This window comes from Theropithecus gelada, chromosome 4 (genome assembly GCF_003255815.1).
Source record: "Theropithecus gelada isolate Dixy chromosome 4, Tgel_1.0, whole genome shotgun sequence".
NCBI lineage: Eukaryota > Metazoa > Chordata > Mammalia > Primates > Cercopithecidae > Theropithecus > Theropithecus gelada.
The window spans coordinates 142,507,295-142,528,249 of record NC_037671.1 but is presented as its reverse complement, the minus strand read 5'-3'; the positions used below and the strand labels follow the sequence as shown (position 1 = coordinate 142,528,249).

Genomic DNA, 20,955 nt, shown 5'->3' with positions numbered 1-20,955 from the left:
GAGTATTGCCAGGGAAGAAGGTTTTATTCCGGTGCTGCAGCTGAGGAGATGGGAGATCAGCCTCAAATCCATCTCCCTGACAAACTAAAATTAGGGGTTTATATAGCGGGGAAGAAATGTAACCACATGTGGGAAAACAGGAATTAGAGAGGGGTAAGAAAGAGGAGTTGGTCAAAAGGAAGCCAGTGGTCAGAAAGGCAATCATGATGGGAGAGGGGTCTTGCATCTCATTGTCCGGATGTGGTGATCTCGTAAGTTTCAGTTCCTTCATACTATCTGGGAGGCCTGATGATTGGTTTTCTGAGAAAGGAATTCAGATAAGACAAATGTGGTTTCTCAAGTTTTTAAGACAGGGAGGGTCAATTTCTATGTTTATTCAATAGAAACTATAAACATCAATTCTATGGGACAACTGGGCCAGTTTCACAATCACCATGACTACCTAGCTGTTCTCCAACCCTTCGTAGTACTGGTGAGACATGATCCATAACTGCAGACCATGTACAGCTCATTGAAGCAAGTTGTTAGCATGCTTGATTAACTTGTGCAACTGCTCTCCAAAAAGCAAAAAATGTCCATACTGTCTTCATCAAAGACCTAAGTCTGGCATCTCACAGTGGACCGTATGAACATAGAGCAAACTAGTATCTATGGCTTAAATGTGTTATCAACTTCTGGCATACATCTAATTTATGCTTAGAAATTTATCATGGAAAATAACTATTTTGGAGGCCTGGTTCTCATCTCAGAATTATGTATCAAACTGGTTCCCTAAGGATCAATTTTTTTTTCAAGGAATTAAGTTACTTTGTTTTCACCAATTGATTTGGAGGGGATTTGTTTGTTTTTAAGCAATGCATAAAGAAAACTAATTGGCCCTTCCCTAAGTAAATAGGTATTGATGTGTAAAATTATAAGCCAAGGCTCTGGGTACAGAAATTGATTCAGAATGAGGAAGCTAAAAGCAACACATTATCTCCAGTGATGCAGAGAGATTTCCTCCACGTTCAGCATGAAGCAGTGTCTACCCGCAATCTCTTTCCTCCATCCACACTCTGTGAATGACAGTTCTATATTCATTCTCATTTATTTCCCATTTTCCACAGGGCCAGGTTCTGAGCTAAGCACTTCATTTTTTTTTCTTGATTCACTTTCCCACAATTCCCTTTTCTACTCAGAAAACACTCACAAAGCAGCATGTTTCTGGAATGGAGGATGAAAGGTACATATTTTGGATGAAATGGGAGTAGAAGGAAACCCTGCCAAATGCCTTTTAAAAGCTGCAACACCTGCTGACTAAAATTAGCTGCTTACACAGCTCAAGGAAAGAATCTGTTCTTTTCTTTCAAACTCTGGCTTGAGAAATCTATCTCCATGAATCAGTTCATCAGCTATTGATTAGCTTCTCTAATTAGCTCCTCTAATGGCTGCAATAGAAAATACAAGGCTGCTTTGTAGGCAACAAATGGAGGGAACCCAACCCAGCATGTGTCTATGCCCCGGCAGAAATTTTAATCCCAGAACTCAAAACTTGGTGGAAGGACATCCATCCCATCACCTTTCATTCATTCATTCAACAAATATTTGTTGACTACAATATCTACCATACAGCAGGCACTGTTCTAAGTGATTAGAAAAACAAACATAAGTCCCTGCCCTAAAAGATGTACACCTACTTTCATCAGCTTCCAGGTGTGTCTCTGCAGAATGTTCTCACTGCAAAGGCACAGGTCTTTGAAGCCCCTGCTCCCAGCATCTCCCAGGGATAAGACTCCTTCTCTCCGTGCCCTGTGAGGTCAACACACCTTCCCTCCTCTTCCTCGTAGCCAAAAATAAGCACACCTTCTACTTAGTAGTTTTGTCTTGATTTTTACTTCTGCTTCTTCCAGGATCAAAGATTATTAGAAATGTGATGCCTACATAATAACTACAAGTCCCACTCCCAAAGAATAAAAGGATAACACCATAGTTACACTTCGCAATTTTCATGTGAATCTCAACTCTCAGACCATGAAGGAGCTCAGAAAGACTCTCTTCTTCTGCCTTCATTCTTGTGTTTCTTCCTTACACATGCATTATGCTAAATATGAATCGTTATAATGACTAATATGTTTCAGGCATGGTGCCAAGAACTATAAATATATTACCATCTTTAATCCTCTTCAGTATAATTATGAGGCAGGTATTCTTACTGTAATTTCACAGATGATGGAACTAAAGCTCAGTGAGTTTAGATAACTTGTCTGAGGTCACGAGGTTGGTACACCAAATGAAATCAAACATTGACCAGCATCAAACTCGATTCACCTTTCTTTTATGCAGTAATTACCAAAACCCCATGGTTTCAAAAAGGGTAGTTAGAATGTAACTTCAGAGTACCTCATAACTCTCCATTTCTCCTCTGCAACTGTCTCCTACCTGGGCTCCCCTACTCAAATTTACTGTTTATACTGCAGGCAGCCAGATCTTATGAACACATCAGTCATGATACTCTTCTGCTTAGTGTCTCCAATGCTGCTCAGTGCTCTTAAGACAAAATACACAACTTAAACTTCCAAAGCCCTGTGTGATCTGACCCCTACCTACTCCTCCAGCCTCTGACATCTTTTCCTCTCGTATATGGCTGCAGTCATCTGAACCTGTTTCATTTCCCAGAATTCATCACATATTCACCCACTCACAGGCTTCTGATGTATTGTTTCCTCTGCCTAAAACACTATTCTCTATAACCCCCACCCCATCACATATGTGCACATGCGCGTGCACACACACACACACACTCCTCTTTTAATTCTGGCTATGTCCTCTTTTCCTAGTTGTCAGCATAGCTGTCTGTATCACTCCATTCTCATGCTGCTATGAAGAAATACTCAAGACTGGGTAATTTATAAAGAAAAGAGGTTTAATTGACAAGCAGTTCCCAAGGCTGAAGAAGTCTCAGGAAACTTATAATTATGGTAGAAAGCATCTCTTCACAGGGCAGCAGGAGAGAGAATGAGTGCAAGCAGAGGAAATGCTAGATGCTTATAAAACCATCATATCTCATGAGACTCACTCATTATCATGAGAACAGCATGGCGGAAACCACCCTCATGATTCAATTACCTCCAGCTGGTTCCACCCTTGACATGTGGGGATTATAGGGATTACAATTCAAGATGAGATTTGGGTGGAGACAGAGAGCCAAACCATATCACTGTCATATGCTTAGATGCCTTCCCCAACTCCTTTTATTGAGTGCTCCCATGGTTTTCTATTATACTGTGTGAGATCTTTCATATACCCAATGCCAGCACCAGCCTGGGCAAAGCAGGCTCAGACGAAATGCTTATCAAATAAATAAATGGATGACAACATGGAGTGGGGGCTTTTCACCCAGTACTTCAAGCTCCTCAATATATTTGTCTAATCCGACCTGATTTGGATTATCAAAGGTGCCACAGACTGGTATGGATACACAGACCAGTATGGATGACATCTACCATAGAGCCCATTCTCTCTACCCTCAGCGGAACCACATCTTGGGCAAACCACCCTGCACATCACACACTCGAGCAAACCTGCCCCTGCTCTTCCTTGACAGATGTGTCCAGACTGAAAGAAATGAAAAGGTCCTGAATGGTATTCAAAGGTCATCAGTCTCAGGCCAGAGTAAAAGAGGTGTATATTAGTTAGGGATGCTTTCAGCTGCAAGTTAAACCCCAACTAAACCTGGCTTAAAGAGAATATTAATTATCCCACATAATGACAGTCCAGTCAAGCTTCAAGCATGTAGCACTGCAATCAGTTGCTAAATAACATCTCCAAGGACCCAGCTGGTTTCCTTCTGTCCACTCTGCTGTCTTTAGCATTAGTAACATCCTACTGCTGGTTTCCTTCATGGTCATAAAGTGGCTACTGTTAGCAGCTGGTAGCAGAATGGCTTTATCAAATTCAGCAAGAGAAAGAGACAGCTCCTTCCCCATCTAAATGCAAGTCCTTTATCTTCAATCTGGTTTTACCAACCTGGGACCTTTGCCCACCCCAAGACCAACAACAATCTCCATGCCCTGGACTCCAGACAAATGCCATAAACTAATTGGCTTAGATTAAATATCTGAGGTAAGATGGATATACTAGATGAAAAAACCAATGCAAGACTCTGGGGAACAAAATCTCAAATGTCAACGATAGAAGGGAGAGAACACACTTATTTCTATGTGACACAATTACGTTTTTCTCTTTCTGAGGTGGCTTCTGAAGATGTCACATGTAAATACTCTACATTCCTTTTGAACGTGTGGTTGAATTTCTTCTTGCTGACGCTAGCTTCTCTTCAAGTTAATCATCTTCTTCTGCAGACATGCTTATGTTGAGTCAGCATTTAACATTTAGAGGCTTATTGCTTACAGCAGCTATAGAAACTGCTTCACCTACCCCTGCACAGAGGCAATACAAATGATATCAAAAATGTAAGCCAAATGACTTCATTATTCTTTTTTATGTAGGCAGATTCTTGATAATATTATAAAGCAAGTTTCTATCACTTCACACTGGATAAGCAGCATATACTAGAGAGAGGAAAAGAAAGCTTGTCACAGTAAACAACCTTCCGGCATTGCCCTGCTCCTCAAGGTGCTACATTTGTGTTTTCTGGAGCAGGAATTTAAAAGCCAACTAGGTTAACTGACACTTTAAATATATATACACACATATGTATATATACACATATATGGAATAGAATGGAATTGACATACATATATACACATACATATATGTGTACATATATAATATACACATACACATGTATATATACACATATACATTACATATACACATGTGTGTACACATACATATGTATACACACATGTGTGTATGTGTATATATGTACACACGTGCGTTATGTGTATGTGTACATATACCTGTGTATGTATGTACATATATGTATTTGTATATATGTATGTCAATTTCCATTCTAGTCATATATGTGTATATATACATATATGTGTGCATATATGTATGTGTATATATGTATGTCAATTTCCATTCTATTCCTATATGTGTGTGTGTATATATGTGTGTGTGTGTGTGTGTGTGTGTGTATATACACATATGTATGTCAAATTCCATTCTATTCCAGTACAGAAAACCTGTCAAGTTAAACCGAGCCCGCTTTTGCAAGGTTATCCCAATATACTGAGGTATCTAATAATTCCTTCTTTGGAGCTTAGCTTTAGCACACAAGACGTTTAACTTCTAAACTCTCTGCATCGGCTGTCTGCCTCTAGGCCACAAGCACATACAGAATGAGTGCTGAAATGGCTGGGCTGTAATTTTATTCTGAGGTGCCAGCACATTAAGAAGAAAGACTATACATATGCTTTAGAAATAAACTTCATCTGATTTGTCAGAAGGACTTTAGGCTGTATTGTCATGTATAATCATGGATTTTAAGAGTTAGCAGGTATTTAGAAACCATGTATTTCAGATAACTTGTCAAAATTTGCATAGCTCTTGCACAGATATATTCTCAAACATTTATTGACCAGTGTGCCTCTGAAAATCTGGTGAAATGATGTTTGATTTCATTGGTGGAGGGTCCTGAACATATTTCAAAGATAGCAAAGATGATCTCTAAGCTCTCCATGCTTAGGTGTTCCTCTCCGCTAGCTCAAAATTGTTTCCAACTCTCTAGTGATACAATCTGCTCCCCTGTAAAACTCCAACTTCATGGTCATAAAGTGGCTGCTGGTAACACAGAAAGATGCTTAGGGATGCTTTCAGCTGCAAGTTAAACAAATCCCAACTAAACTTGGCTCAAAGAGGATATTAATTATCCCACATAATGAAAGTCCGGTGATAGGACAAGTTCTAAGCATGTTGCACTGCAGTCAGACCTGTCCTAATGTCCAATGTCCCATGTCCTAAAGATGCCTTCAAGTAATGCTCCCATCCTTCTCTGTGACTGATTTCAGCTCTTAAAGGGAAAGCAATCAAGTTGATTACTAAAATAATAACTGATTAACGAAATTAAAATATACTTAACGATATAGCAAAATTGAACTTGTACTCCATGAATATATACAAATAAAAATATATGTATACTTGAGATCAGGGACCTAACCTTATACTTGTTTGCATCTGCTAACCACATTTAGGACTACACTGTCCTTAAAGTAACATGCAAATGATATAAATCTAATTTTGTTTAATTTTCCCAGGGTGATGAATATAAAGAAGAAATTTAATGCAGATTAATATCTAACTGGTAGAACTTGTTTAGGAACATATTTATGAATGACAATAAGAAAATGTTGTTCTCCCTTCTCCTTGCTTACTCTGAGCTGGGACTACCTAACTACCATACAACTCTCTTAGCTTGTCTTCCCCAGCCTACCCTAAGCACACCACTAATTGATTAAACAAGTGTTATCTCCTCCAACCACTCTTGGTAGCGGAATATACCAGGCAATGGAAATTTCTTTTAGAAAAAAAGTACTTTGTAGACTCTGGCCTTTACATGCTTGCTCAATAGCAACTAAAAAGGAAGAGAATCCTTGGATCTTAAATCTAATGAACAGCTTTCTAGCTGTGACAATAAAGATGACAATTTGGCAAAGAAATCTTTTGTTGTTGTTGTCTTAATTCACCAAGCCAAGGCTTAATCAATTGCAAGTCCAGTACACCAGTTTACTCTACCTACATTCCCATTTACATTTTTTCATAATCACTATTTTCTTTGACAATTGATATCCAAAATGAACAATCTCACACCCATTGCTACAAATGCATTAAAATGGTGTTTTTCTTCTGTCATTGTGGAAGGCATGTTTTCAGGTTGCAATTAACTTTGGGGCCAGGGAAGTAATAATTAGGGTCTCTTTGCATTGGACACAAATGAGTTCATTTATCAGTCTAAGAGTTGCAAATGATCAATTTTCTAAAACCAGTGCAAGCAAGCACTTCATTGCCTATACTTCTTTAGGCTTGAAACCGCCCAGCTTTCACTAAGGAAGGTCAATCCAAAAGGCATGTATCCCATTAGGGGCAGGAAATAGATGGGAAGCAACAAGGAGAAATTTTTTATATAAAATAGAAGAATTTTGCCTGAAAGGCACTATATTCACACAAACTGTTAGAACAGGTAAAAAAGAGTAAAATCTGAAATCCAAGCCACAGTACTTATTGTCACCTGGAACTGAAGTGTTATAACGAAGCCATATATGGCTCAGGGACATGGGGGGAAACCCCTTAATGGGGTGACTGTTCTACAGGTGCATTCACACTTCCAAATATAGCTAGCTCATGGGTAACTCTACACCGAATGCTTCTATTTTTCTTAGGTGGCATCAAATCAGTGTGACTCCAAAATAGAAATGAAGCACTTTAAAAATGAATCATTCTTCTTCAACTAACTCTTGAGCTCTTCCTCCCAAAAAACATGGTAAAAAAAAAAGTTGGGGGGCTATCATCAATTAAGTGGAAGACTATCCTCTACCTATCCGTCTAAGTGTGTGTGTATATGTGTGTGTGTGTCAAAGAGAAATAGAGCAAAGCACAAAAGGAGGTTCAGATAGACGGACAGACAAAGACTCATTACAAATAATATTTCATATACATTATTTGAGAAATAACATATATAATATATATAATATTTATATTATAAATTTAAATATCTATATATCCCCCACGAATATTCAGAAAGGAAATATAGGACACAAAAGGTCACAATATCATGGATCGATGATCTTCATCTGTCTATTTTATCTGCGAACTTATATTTCCAGAGACAGTTATGACCCCAGACTTTATAATGCAATCTAGAGGCAGCATTTAAGGGTGGCTGGAGGGGCTTCGGTTACCCAGTCTTTTCATTAGCAGATGGATCAGTACGAGTAAACATACTCTTTGTAAATCCTGCGCTGTGTTCTTGATAGGCAAACACAATTTCAAGACAACCCCCCCTGACCCAGCTGCCACTCAATGGGTTCTCTAACTCCTCCCATCTAGCAATCTTGGAGCCATCTCTGAATGAAATAACCAGAACATGAATTTCATTCCAGCACTCACTGGGAGGTGGTCGTTTTTGTTTGGTTGATTGTGACGTTTCAGACTTTCTCCGCAACTAGTTAAAAACTGACTTGCACTAGTTCCAAGGACAGATTATCTCCTGTTGGATGGGCTTGAAGGCCGTTCCCCGAGCTGGGCAGTTGTAGAGGAAAAACGGTTAATTTCGCGAAGCTGCAAAGGTCCTTTCCAGCTCTGACCCCACACAAGCTCGCGGAACACTTGCACCCGTCCCGTCCTCTGTCGTCTGAGCGCCCCTCCCCCGCCTCCTGGCGCCCTCTTTTCCAGTCACCACCCAGCCCCGAGGCTCGCGCACGCCCTCCCCGTCCACCCACGTTCCGAGGGTCTACGGGGCTATCTCTGGAGGGCAGGGCCCCTCTCTAAGAGCGCAGTGTTTCCCCGGCCTGCAGCAGGATCCAGATAGGGACAGAGACTCCAGCCAGCCCCAGGAACCCGGCATCACAAAGAGCTCCACTGAGCCCGCTGGCATCTGGGCTTCCCCTCATTAGCACATTAAAGCGGCTCTGTCCCTTCCCTCTGAGCCGCTCTGTCCATCCCGCTGCCTGCCTCTGTGGAGCCTTTTAGGCCCACGCTCGTTTTGTAATCTCCCCAGTTCAAGAGGCACTAACCCTTTCCTGAAGCCTGTCAAACTCTCTTTCAGGAACCACAGGTACCGCGGAGCTCCTGGACCGAGAGGCACAATTAGACAGCAGAACATATGCCAGTGCTGAAATCGCCTTCCCAAGAGGAGGCTTGCTATATACTTTCCATAAATACATAGATTTATACTTTTATTAAATATATATACATTTATACTTTCTATTATATATATTTATAATTTAAATGCACATATATATAAACAAACACAAACACATTGAAGTAAACAGCCCAGTGCCCTAGTTCATAGATCGGTGGGTTTCACTTCAGACCCGACTGACAAGGCTCATGACAACAACGACAGGGGCAGAGTAGGTACTGTGCATCAAAGTCACTGCGAGCCGAGGAAGCCAGTCAGCATTTATCACAGGCCGGATGACAGCGCAAAGCTGCGAATACCCAGGCTCTGCTTTTAATTTTGTGACCAGGATAGCAATTACATGGTGCTTGGCAGCTTTCCAAGCCCTCTCCCAGATGTTACTGCATGTAAAAATCTCAAACATCCAATGGGAAATGAAAAACTAGGATTATTTTAACCAGTTTACAAATCAGAGAATTGAAACCCCCAAAAGTTAAGTTGTTTTCCTGAAACAAAACATACGACACAGGCTAAAGGGGACACCATCACTCCAGTGGCCCAGGCGCAAAACCTGGAAGTGATTGCTAAGTCACATCTCATTGCCAGGTGTGATGGCTCATGGCTGTAATTCCAATACTCTGGAAGTCCAAGGTCGGAACATCACGTGAACCCAGTCCAAGACCAGCCTGGGGAACATAGCAAGACCAACATCTCTACCAAAAAAAATTAAAGATTAGCCCAGCATGGTGGTGTACACCCGTAGTCTTACCTACTCGGGAGGCTGAGGCAGGAAGATCACTTGAGCCCAGGAGTTTGAGTCTGCAGTGAGCTATGATCACACCACTGCACTCCAGCCTGGGTGATGGTGTGAAACTTTGTCTCTTAAAAAAAATATATTTTAAAATTATCTTAATTCCCTCTTCTTTCTCTCTCTCATACCCCACTCCCCAATGCAATCAGAACCCAAATCGTACTGAGCCCCCTCAAATATGCACTGCCCCACTATCCTCACTTACATGATGATGGTTCTGGCTTCTTGGGCACAGATCTGAGTTCATCTTTTCCAAGGCAGCAGATTCTAAACAGCAGTAGCTTCTTTCTGCTCATCACACTCCATACTGAATCCCCACCACAAATGTCATATTTACGCATAACACTTCTTTAGTATATTTCCTTTCTTACTCTTCAAAATGACTGTTTCCCACTTCTCTTTGTACAACCATCCTACACACCTCCCCCACCAACTAGCATCTTCGTTCACTATTGATAGCCTTGCCTCAGAGTTCACAGAGAAAGATAAGCCACCAGAGAGGAACTGCCTATTATTCCCACCACAAAATCATGGAATCTACCAAATTATCTTCATTTACACCCCCCATTCTCAGCGTCTCCTCTGTATTATGGACAGTGTCCTGGTCCTCTCAAAGACTAGCTCCTCCCCACCATGCTTTGAATTCTACCATCTGAGCCTTCTCAAGGTTTCCTCCTTCCTTCATCCCATTCCTTCCTGCGATTTTTCCCTCTTCACTACATCATTCTCATCAGCACACAGACCTGCTATATTATCTGTTCTATTAAAAGACTTTCCCTACACTCTATTCCTTGTTAGGACAACATTTCTCAAAAGTCATATTCTGAACACTTCCACCTCACATTCCCTCCCAAACCATTCCATCCACGTTTCCATCTGCACCACTCCTCTGACCCTGTGGTTGTCACAGCCCCAGGGTTCCCTGTGTTGCCAAACCACTGGTCATTTCTCTGCCCTTTCCTCAATTACTCTCAGCACAGTGGACTGCTTACTGCCTCCTTCTGGAAATGCCTTCTTCTCTTGGCTTCTGGACACCATACTCTCCTCGTTTCCTTCCTACTTCAGATCCTGCCTTCTCCAGTTCCTTTGCTGAATCCTTCCTCTGTGTTTGACTCTGAGGGTTAGTGTGCCCCCCATATTGCTCTTGGTACCCCTCTTTCCCTCTATCTACATATGCATCCAGGACTTATGATCCCCAAATCCAAATTCCAAGCTCTGACTTCTCCCCAGAATTCCACACTCCAGCTTTCTTTTGACCTTTCCACTATACCTCTCTAACTCTACTTGCCAAAATAAACTCTTTAATTCCTACCAGCAAACATGTTCCTCTCCAAGTCTTTTTCACCTTAGAAAATGGCACCATCACTCACCCAATTGCTCAAGCCCAAAAAACTGGAAGTGTTTCTTTATTCCTGTCCCTCAGCTGCCCCATCAAATCACTCGTCCAGTCCTGTGTACTCCACCTCCCAGTGCAAACCACTCCAGATTACAACCACTTGTCTCCACTTCTGTTGTTACAGGCCAGCCAGCTTCCAACATCTCTTTCATCCAGTAGCTATGTACTTCTCCCGCAATCCATTCTCCAACAGCAGCCAGAGTGGTCTTTTCAAAACATTAGCCAGACAACTCCTCTGCTTAAAATCTTCCACTTGTTCCCCAGCCCATTTAGAACTGACACCTGCCTCCCTCTCTGATCTCCTCACTTACGCTCTCCTGTTTCCTGCTCTCCAGCCTCCCTTTCTTTCACATCATTATGCAGGCTTGTTTCATCTTAGCATCTCTGCCTGGAATGACCTTCCCCCAGAACCTCCAATGGCCATTTCCTTTTGGCCATTCTAATCTTAGCTTCAGTGTCATCAGAAGAGAGAGAGAGGACTGACCAGCCAAATTAAAGTACTGCCTCTTCCCCCTCTGTCACATCACCCCACTTTGATTCTCTGCGTATTATTTGCCACTGTTGGATACCTTTTTCATGTTTTCATTGCCTGCCTCTCTAGTAGAATGTAGTCTCCATGAGAGTGGAGGTCTTTTCTCTTTTGTTTCCCAAAGTATCCCTAACAGCTAGATTGTGCCTCTCACCTGACTCGGTAATTCTTTGTTAAATGGCTGAGGGGCTCCTGGTCTGTGCTCCTCAGAGCTTGAGATGAAGCTGTATCAGTGGTCTGGCCACTCATGTTGGGACCCCAGGCAACCCTGACCCACCTTCCTGTCACCCAAACACAGAATGTGACCTCCTTAACTGTGTGATCTCTGAAAAGTCATACTCCCCACTTACTGCCCATTCTACAGACCTGGGCTGCTGCTCTGTACTCCTCACTTCTAAATAGTTTCCCTGCCTCACATTCCAGGGCATCCCTTTAAGGCAAGGTGCCCCAGCTGAAGACCAGGCCATTTTGCTGGGGCCTTGATACTTAATGTAACTACTGTCAGCCTTACTCTACTGCTTCCACATCATCACCTTATAGGTATAGATTTTCAGCGTCATGACTAGTACCAACCTGATGCCCCCACAATGAGGAACACCCCCCACCAATCCATGATTAGATGCACTCCCAGAATCCAAATTCACGCTTACTTCCACTGGGATATCTGGCTGGCACCAGTGCTTCTCAAACATTCTGTCATAAAATATCCATTTTTTAACAATTCATTGAAGACAATACTTTTATGAAATACAATAAAAATCAATTATGAGAAAAAAATGAAATGAAAAAAACAAAAACCGAAATACAAGACCCAATTCTTCAATATTAGGACAAAAAAACATAAAAGTGCTCTGTTAAACTGCTATAGCTCTTTCTAAACGCTTACTTCCAATTTCTGTTCTCATCACAGTCTGGCCACACAGTCTGTAGTCCGGCAGGAGTCCATAGCCCACAGTCTGAATAGCTGGCTGCTGTCCTCCCAGCAGCCTCTAGCTCACTCAGCACCCTAGGCCCCGGAGAGCAGATCTCTGTCCTGTAGTGGCTTTCAATAACCTTTCAACAAACAAGTATTAAATACCCACTATTTGACAAGCACTGCTGAGTGCCTTCTCAAAAATAATCAAATCTTCTTTTACCTGACCTGGTCCAGATTCTGTTCAAATCAGAGCACTTCCCTCTCCATCCTGGCTGCCTCCACCCCACTTAGACTCACCTTTCTTCCCCTCTAAATGACTGCAGTAGCCTCCTAACTGATCCCCAAACTCTGGTCCTTTCCTTCTCCTTTGTCCTATAGATTTTCCCACAGAGTATCATATTTGGACACCTCTCTGATCATGTCATTTCTCTACTCGGTAACCTAAAATAACCTAGTAAGTCTAACTGCTTATTAGAGCATCTAAGACTTTCCATTATCTGATCTCATCAGATAATGGAAATCTAGCCTTAATTCCCTTTTCTTCCCTTTATATTGACGCATCCTACAATATTGTCAAACTAGACACTTAATTCTCCCCCAATCTCTTACTTCCATGAATGGCTCATCCTGTCTCACCTCCCCCTCCCTGTACATATTCCTTTCCTGCCCATCTTTCATTGCCAAGGACAAATGCCATCCCTGATCCCTCCTGACATTTCTCCAGCCTAGCATGGTCTCTCCTCCCTCTGTGGTTTTATAAAAGCACTTAGCTGTATCACCACATAAATTTGTTTCCTTATCTAGAAAGGGAAGAAAAGACTAATCTTTGTTATTAGAAGAATAACATACAATATAATGTTTTATAATATAAAGTATATGCCTTATAAGGTAAAATCTGAGAACTTGAGTCATTGTCTAAATGCTAACTTTAACTCAAACATCTCAAACACTCTCATTAGGTTGTATCAAATTATATATAAAAGTCCAGTCCTTCCACCAACTCCTTGTTATGCTCTTGCATATTTTAAATTTCTCCATCTGCAATGCACAAACATGTCCCCAAGCCCCCACAAAGTTGCCTATGCACTGTCAGCACATTAATATTTTCAGAAAATTCTATTTTCTTGAGTTATATGGCAAGGACCTTCATAGGTTCACCCTGAACAGAAGAATGGGATTCAAATCTGTTCTCCTTTTCCTTCTAGCATTCTGAGGCTGGATGAACATTAATAGCTGTGTCTTTTTTAAAAATATTAAGCCCTAAGTGAAACAAACTCAATGGTATTCAAAAAAGGTCTGCTTCTTGAATCTATGTAGACGTTGAGTAATTTTATCATGTTTCAGTCTTCTACCTGGGCAGTTTTCCTAAAAGTGAAACAACTAATTTATGGGGATTTTTTGTCAGATCAGCTTGAAAACGTCATTTTTGAAACTATATCATTTTGAGAGGTATATGTTATCTTTATTTCTATTTTATTTAAATTGCCCCCTTGATGGGCTATATTGAAAGGGCAATAACAGAAACTCCACCAATGGCACCCAGAGGCCATACCAGCCATTGTGATCCAGCAGTGCCCAACATATAATAGTCACTCAATAAACACTCATTGAATAAAATTCTCCCTGGATGAATGAATCAATGAATGAGAGAAGGAGATCTATCTTACAGGACAGATCAGAGTACTTTGTGCTTTCTCAGAGTCAGGTATGATCATAAATTGTAGCCCTGTCACTCTAAATCTGTATATAATTAGTATGATTTGGTTTTAAAAATCTATTCAATGTTTCTTCAGTTATAGTAGGTTTCTCTAATTATTTTTTTAAAATGGAATGTATTAGGAATTGGTGGCTTATGATCTCGGAACTTGCAAAACTATATTTAAGGGCTTGTTTTTTAATCCTCAGAAGGTCACATAGTAAATATTCTTGAGACAAAGTTTAGAATTTAAATTCAATAGAAACTCTCTCTCAATGTCCAAGTTTCCTACTTGGACATTGATTTTATGTAGGCTTGCTTCAAACTCTTCTGTGTATATCCTTAATGCTCTTTGGTTTATATTTCAAAAGGGTTTCAGAAATTTGAAAATAAATCTGAAGAAAATAAATCTAAATATAAGTTGGAAATCAGTTCATTCTAAATCAAATGAATGGATGAGTCAGAATATACACATGTATATATGTGTGTGTATATATATATGCAGATAGAGAGAGAGAGAGAGAGAGAGAGAGATTGTTTTTGTTTTTGTTTTTTGGGGGATTTTTTTGAGATGAAGTTTCACTCTGTTGCCCAGGCTGGAATGCAGTGGCATGATCTCGGCTCACTTAACATCTGCCTCCTGGGTTCAAGTGGTTCTCGTGCCTCAGCCTCCCAAGTAGTTGGGACTAGAGGTGCATGCCACCGTGCCCAGATAATTTTTGTATTTTTAGTAGAGATGGGGTTTCGCCATGTTGGCCAGGTTGGTCTCAAACTCCTGACCTCAGGTGACTCTCCCACCTTGGCCTCCCTAATGCTGAGATTACAGTTGTGAGCCACCACCCCTGGCTGAAAAAATATTTTTAAAACTTAAATTATAATATAATTCAAAAAAATATACTCATGCTGCCACTAACTGAGTTGCCACTAACATTTTTCCAAGAAAATACATCCTAAAGAATATTTATGGCCGGGCTCGGTGGCTCAAGCCTGTAATCCCAGCACTTTGGGAGGCCGAGACGGGCGGATCACGAGGTCAGGAGATCGAGACCATCCTGGCTAACACAGTGAAACCCCGTCTCTACTAAAAAATACAAAAAACTAGCCGGGCGAGTTGGCGGGCGCCTGTAGTCCCAGCTACTCGGGAGGCTGAGGCAGGAGAATGGCGTAAATCCGGGAGGCGGAGCTTGCAGTGAGCCGAGATCCGGCCACTGCACTCCAGCCTGGGCGACAGAGCGAGACTCCGCCTCAAAAAAAAAAAGAATATTTATTGTTATTGTTTTCTTTGACATTTCTTGTGAAATTTCTTCTTAACTATTGTACATTCAAGCAGTCCTTGTATAATTCCAAAGTGTCAGAACAAGGTTAATACGGATTACATATTGAACAGTTCATTTACATGATTCCAATATCTCAACATTTGGAAGCATTTATTTAGGCATTATGTGTAACAATTCAGATTATGAATTACAACGTTCATTCTAAAGAGTGATACACATGTCAAGTTTCCCAGTTAGATTTTGAGGTTTTGGCCCAAGAATAATGTTTCGTCACATGTGTGTCTTCCATAAGAGGGCTCAGCACACAGTTAGTGCTTAAGAATAAACGAATATAGACCTGTGTATGTTCATGTTACCACTAAGAAACATGCCCAATATTCATAGGGTTTTGTCCATACATCTACTGAAGTCTGACTTCCTAAGCATACTTCTTGAGAAGCATAATCAAGAATTAATGTGTTTGAACAATGTACAGTGAATACTCATTGACCTGAACGCAAATGAACAAGCAAGCTAAACTAAAATCTGGTGATGGTACTTTCGCATGTTGCATATTATTTTTATGAGAAATGGCAACTAACTAATAAAACATCTCTTGCATTAAGTAACTTTGGAGCTATATGAGCTATATGAGCAGCAGCTCAGTTGCCTATACCTTCTACGTCTATAGATGTGTACAGTGAAAACACACATCGATTAGAATGCCCCTAAGACACTGACAGATTTTGAGAAAGTAAAAGTTCAAAGAAAAATCACACAAAGACAAGAATATTTTAATACATGTTACTTACCTGAAAATGCATCATCTTTATCTGAGGTAATACAAATATTCCTTTAATGTGAATATTAGTTTCTCCAAGCACTGGGCATAAATACAAGTATACTGGGATAATCTTTTAGTTTTATAATTTTGTCCTTTTAGTTAAAAATAAATGCATCCTTCAGACATCCTTTATTTACTATTAATCTTAGAAAAGCCTGGGGTTTTTTTTTTTGGTTTTTTTTTTGAGATGGAGTCTCGCTCTGTCACCCAGGCTGGAGTGCAGTGGCCGGATCTAAGCTCACTGCAAGCTCCGCCTTCCGGGTTTATGCCATTCTCCTGCCTCAGCCTCCCGAGTAGCTGGGACTACAGGCACCCGCCACCTCACCCAGCTAGTTTTTTTGTATTTTTTAGTAGAGACAGGGTTTCACCATGTTAGCCAGGATGGTCTCGATCTCGTGACCTTATGATCCGCCCGTCTTGGCCTCCCAAAGTGCTGGGATTACAGGCTTGAGCCACTGCACCCAGCGAAAAAAGCCTGTTTTTAATCACACCACCCAGTTCCACTTGGAATATTTTGTATGAATCAACCTCATTACTAGCTGATCTTCCCCTTATCATTTTGACATGTGTTAGAAGCAGCAGCTTGAGGAAGAGTTTCACCATTAATTTCCTAACAAAAGCCTTCTCACTTGATAAGAAAGGATCATCTAAATTATATGTTTCCACTAACTGTATGGAATACCTAGAGTTCAGTCATATCCATTGGTTCATGATATTCTGTCCACCTTATTTAATGACTCAGAAAGGCTATGTCCACATATTGTCCCATTTTACATGGTAAGTTTCCTACTTGGACATTGATTTTATGTAGGCTTGCTTCAAATTCTTCTGTGTATATCCTTAATGCTCTTTGGTTTATATCTCAAAAAGGTTTCAGAAATTTGAAAATAAATCTGAAGAAAATAAATCTAAATATAAGTTGGAAATCAGTTCATTCTAAATCAAATGAATGGATGAGTCAGAATCAGTAGTGACTCCATTCTAATGATTAAACATTCCCACCATAAGACTCAAAGAGGCAGAAACCTCTTTATAATTTGAGACAACCCACTGTATGTCTTAATGGGAAGAAAGTGTATCAACACTAGAAATTCACAGATATTTCTGTTAACAACTGAAAATAATACGTGGGAAAAGATAAATAAAAGCACACATATGCAAAACACAAAACAAGCTATCACTCATTTCTCAAAAACATTTCATTAAGAAATCATTTAGAGTAGAAAATCTTCAGGCACTTTAATATGTAGGTCAGTAGCTACTCCTATATGTGTCGAAGAAATCTACCTGATTAGCAGTTTCTTTGAGAGGGTCATCAACTGTTGCCCTTGAAGTATTTTCTTTTTGTCGTTTCCTGCTTGCCTGTGGCAGGGTAATATATACTATACCATGCTAAGAAATAAAGGAAGGCCAGGCACAGTGGCTCACGCCTGCAATTCCAGCACTTTGGAAGGCCAAGGTGGGAGTGTGACTTGAGGCCTGGAGTTTGAGGCCAGCCTGGGAAACAGAATGAGACCTCGTTTCTACTAAAAATTTAAAAATTTAAATAAAAAAAAAAAAAAGCCAGGCATGGTGGTGTGCACCTGTATTCCCAGCTACTTGGGAGGCTGAGGTGGGAGAATCGCTTGAGCCCAGGAAGTCAAGGCTGCAATAAGTTGTGATCATTTCATTGCAGTCCAGCCTGGACAACAGACCAAGATCCTGCCAGAAGGAGGAAAGGAAGGAAGGAAGGAAGGAAGGAAGGAAGGAAGGAAGGAAGGAAGGAAGGAAGGAAGGAAGGAAGGAAGGAAGGAAGGAAGGAAGGGCGGGAGGGAGGGAGAGAGGGGAGGGAGGGAGGGGGGAGGGGGAGGGGAGAGGGAGAGGGGGGAGGGAGAGGGGCGAGGGAGGGGGGAGGGGGGAGGAGGGAAATGTGAAGAAGACTTTGCCGTATTTTTTCCTTGTTTGAATCAATACATTGATTGTTTCACAACTTTGAATATTAAAGGCGTAGTAATTATTCCAGCATTTAAATTGTCTTACATTTCTTGCATCCCTTTGCCAAAACAATTTTGAGTATACCAGGGGAAAAAATGTGACATCTCATTAATTATTTTAAAAAATTATCTAGTGCCTCCTCTTTCACCAAGTCTTGAATATAATTACATTCTAATCTAACTGTTTCACAGAAAGGGAGTAGTCAACCAATGAGATGCCCCAATTGTTGTGTACAAAATGCAGCAATCCAGCTTGACAAGCCTTTCGAGTAAGGGGAGAGGCTATGGAGTATACTAAGGAAATAAAATGATGCAGAATAATGTAAGGCAGATTTTATTAAGATAACACTATATTTCATTCTAAGCTTCTTGAGAGCAAGAAGTGCCTTTAATTAATTATTGATGAGCAATTCTCTCTTTAACTCTCCCTGGGTAGACAGGATATAGGTAACATATGTGTTTGCAATTCTTCCTCTGGGTTGTCAGATAGCTGCTCCTGTAGACTGTGACCAATGGCAGGCAATACGCCAGGCTTGCCTTGCTCACAGTCTAATATTTCTCATCCCATTGCACCATTCTGTGTCTCAGCGTTACCCCTCTGGCCCAGTGGGACGCTAAGAGCTGACAGTGGTACAGCCCCCATTTCAGTCACTGAAGAGACTAGCCCTACCAGCCCACAGCAATAGCATGCTGCTAACTATATATTCGCATGTCAAAAGTTGGAGGGATATTTTTTATATTGGCTCCTAGCTTCCCGATTTGGAACAACTTTCTGCTAAGAGCTCAGTTGCTGCATGCCAAGGGTAGAGGAAAGAAGACAAATGAAGACAATGAGTGGACAGGGCAATGTGGGTGAAGTATTCAGGAAGGAGGAAGAGGAAAAGAAGAAAGCAAAAAAAGAGAAAGTAAGCAAATCGTGAGTTCTTAGAAAATTGACAAAGATGCTTATGATTAGGCCCCAGTGGGCCTGCCTGATATCCATTACTGACTAGTCCAACACATCATGAGGGTTCAAACCAGATGGGAGCCACATCCAAGCACTCTGCAGAATCTCAAAAATTCACTCTCCCTCATACTCTTACGACCTAGAGTCTAATCACTCTGTAGCCACTATTAAGGCTCTCATTGACATAATTATGGCACAAAAGCGAAGCTCATCAGCATGCTAAATAAATTACGCCATTGAGATTTTAAAACTTGCTCAGATTTTTCAGTCTCCTTACTAAAAATGTTCTTTCTTGAAACAAATAGTTTGTTCTTATCCTTTAAGGATAAGGAAAAGCCAGTTACTCAATACAAAATATTATATTGAAAATTCTGAATAACTTTTAAAGACAAATAAATAAGTAAATAATTGTTTTAGCTTAAGTCTAAAGGCTACAACCCTAGGGTTCCATTCATGGTTGTATACCTGAGACGAAATGCCATCAACCCAACATAAGTGTAAGTTCCTCCTGTATACACTGGGACTAGTACAACTCATGTCACAGATTGCTGAAGGTTTAATGAAACACAAGGTTCTACCCATAACGTAGCATGACTTCAACTTCATTTGCCTATGTTTATTTCACAGACTTACCTTGGAAAACAAAAATGAGTTGAATACATGAATTCATGTAGATCTTTATACTTTTCCAAGTCTTTTCTTCAGCATTATTTAATTCTCAAAATCATGGTAGGGAAGTAAGACAAGTACCGTATTATTAAACACAATTTACAATGAAGAAACCAAAACCAAGTAGATAAATGGCTCTGCTGCAAACCACTTGTCTAGCTACTGGCCAAGGTATGATGACAACATACCCCTCACTCCTACCTCAGTGATCTTGTTTTTCTGGGCTCTATGATTCATTACATATCAAGAAATAACCTACATGGAATCAACAGTAACTTATAATTTAGCAAAGAGAAAACTGAACAAAATATTATATCAATATTTTCTGGTTTGATGAGAAAAAATAATTAAAAATATATTGTGCTTAAAAATTTAAACAGCCAATGACAAGGTATTTGCAATTCAAAAAAAAAAACCCACAGGTATTCGTTAAAAAAACACAAAACCCACATAATATGTACTGAGCCAGCGTCTTCTTGATTTATTCTACTTTATCTTTTGGAAGGTGGTATTCTCAGCTACAAATCAAAGACTTAGTTCTATTACCAACTCGTGTCTCCCGTCAGAGTGAATTTCTTCTTGTTTGATAATAAATGGAAATCTACAGAAGTACCCACAAATAAACTAACACACGCATTAATTCTTCACCAGGGATTCTTGAATGGTTCGGGATTTGATATGACTAAATTAAACTATACTCCCCAAATAAGGATATTTCTCAAGATTCTATTTCTGTACATAGTTTGTACTCCCACCAGAGCTTTAAGACCCAGACAGTTCGGTGTGAATTCGTTGGGAATCTCTGCTACCCAACACAGTGCCGCACAGAAACCTGTATGAACAGAGTGACTGGAAGAGTTACCCCTACAGATGCATCGAAAGGCACCCACGCACCCAAATAAAAAAAAAAACACAAAACACATTCCCTATAGAATTTTTTTAATGTGTCAGCTGGTCAACCATTTCAAGTTATTTAAGTAGAAAAAGTCCCTTTCACATTACAGTTGAGTCAGAGGTGCCCGAGGTACCCCCATTTTCACGTCAACCCAGGTCCTCATCCTAAAACGTCCTGGTCCTGAATCCACTACGCAGATTCCAGCACTGGAGGCGCCGGAGATCGGCACCCGCCCCCTTCGG

General features: G+C 40.6%; 1 protein-coding gene across 2 annotated transcripts in view; it reads right to left on the bottom strand.

Moving 5' to 3' along the window:
• SLC35F1 (solute carrier family 35 member F1) overlaps positions 1-20,955 on the bottom strand; it is a 401,538-nt gene that overhangs the window by 379,689 nt on the left and 894 nt on the right. The window contains exon 1 of one of the 2 annotated variants that reach the window (XM_025382918.1): positions 8,676-8,740. The exons of the other annotated variant lie outside the window; for it this stretch is intronic. The gene's annotated coding sequence lies outside the window, so the exon portion shown is untranslated. Of the gene's footprint in view, positions 1-8,675; positions 8,741-20,955 lie in introns of those variants that run through there. 2 annotated transcript variants of the gene reach the window in all.